Source organism: Oncorhynchus tshawytscha, unplaced genomic scaffold (genome assembly GCF_018296145.1).
Source record: "Oncorhynchus tshawytscha isolate Ot180627B unplaced genomic scaffold, Otsh_v2.0 Un_contig_18310_pilon_pilon, whole genome shotgun sequence".
Taxonomy (NCBI): Eukaryota; Metazoa; Chordata; class Actinopteri; order Salmoniformes; family Salmonidae; genus Oncorhynchus; species Oncorhynchus tshawytscha.
In genome coordinates, this window is record NW_024603308.1 from 1 (window position 1) to 1,351 (window position 1,351).

General features: G+C 42.0%; 3 non-coding genes across 3 annotated transcripts; all 3 read right to left on the reverse strand.

The window, feature by feature from the left end:
• Positions 1–142: 142 nt before the first annotated feature.
• LOC121841889 lies at positions 143–261 on the reverse strand. The gene has a single exon (XR_006080811.1). It is a non-coding gene; the product is annotated as a 5S ribosomal RNA (ribosomal RNA).
• A 240-nt stretch (positions 262–501) lies between these two features.
• LOC121841890 lies at positions 502–620 on the reverse strand. The gene has a single exon (XR_006080812.1). It is a non-coding gene; the product is annotated as a 5S ribosomal RNA (ribosomal RNA).
• A 242-nt stretch (positions 621–862) lies between these two features.
• Positions 863–981, reverse strand: LOC121841891. Its single transcript, XR_006080813.1, has one exon. It is a non-coding gene; the product is annotated as a 5S ribosomal RNA (ribosomal RNA).
• Between the last annotated feature and the right edge of the window lie 370 nt (positions 982–1,351).

A 1,351-nucleotide genomic window follows, 5' to 3' on the forward strand; every position in this document is an offset into this window, starting at 1 on the left:
AGTGGAAGAAATTGCATATACTGCAGCCATAATTTGTAGCACAGATTGTTGGATGAAATACAAACTAAACTTGCTTACTTATTTCAAAGCAAGGGCACATATTTCAGCCTTGTGGGAAAAAACGGACAAAGAGTTGACAAAAAGCTTACAGCACCTGGTATTCCCAGGAAGTCTCCCATCCAAGTACTAACCAGGCCCGACCCTGCTTAGCTTCCGAGATCAGACGAGATCAGGCGTACTCAGGCCGGTGTGGTCGTAAGCGAGAAACTATGTCTTGGTGCACTATGTAAAGTGAAAGTGAGTCTGATTAACAGCTGTTGCATTTCACCATTTAGATAAGCATCTTTGTGTCACTCAAAAAGTGGAAGAAATTGCATATACTGCAGCCATAATTTGTAGCACAGATTGTTGGATGAAATACAAACTAAACTTGCTTACTTATTTCAAAGCAAGGGCACATATTTCAGCCTTGTGGGAAAAACGGACAAAGAGTTGACAAAAAGCTTACAGCACCTGGTATTCCCAGGAAGTCTCCCATCCAAGTACTAACCAGGCCCGACCCTGCTTAGCTTCCGAGATCAGACGAGATCAGGCGTACTCAGGCCGGTGTGGTCGTAAGCGAGAAACTATGTCTTGGTGCACTATGTAAAGTGAAAGTGAGTCTGATTAACAGCTGTTGCATTTTCACCATTTAGATAAGCATCTTTGTGTCACTCAAAAAGTGGAAGAAATTGCATATACTGCAGCCATAATTTGTAGCACAGATTGTTGGATGAAATACAAACTAAACTTGCTTACTTATTTCAAAGCAAGGGCACATATTTCAGCCTTGTGGGAAAAAACGGACAAAGAGTTGACAAAAAGCTTACAGCACCTGGTATTCCCAGGAAGTCTCCCATCCAAGTACTAACCAGGCCCGACCCTGCTTAGCTTCCGAGATCAGACGAGATCAGGCGTACTCAGGCCGGTGTGGTCGTAAGCGAGAAACTATGTCTTGGTGCACTATGTAAAGTGAAAGTGAGTCTGATTAACAGCTGTTGCATTTTCACCATTTAGATAAGCATCTTTGTGTCACTCAAAAAGTGGAAGAAATTGCATATACTGCAGCCATAATTTGTAGCACAGATTGTTGGATGAAATACAAACTAAACTTGCTTACTTATTTCAAAGCAAGGGCACATATTTCAGCCTTGTGGGAAAAAACGGACAAAGAGTTGACTACTCAGGCCGGTGTGGTCGTAAGCGAGAAACTATGTCTTGGTGCACTATGTAAAGTGAAAGTGAGTCTGATTAACAGCTGTTGCATTTTCACCATTTAGATAAGCATCTTTGTGTCACTCAAAAAGTGGAA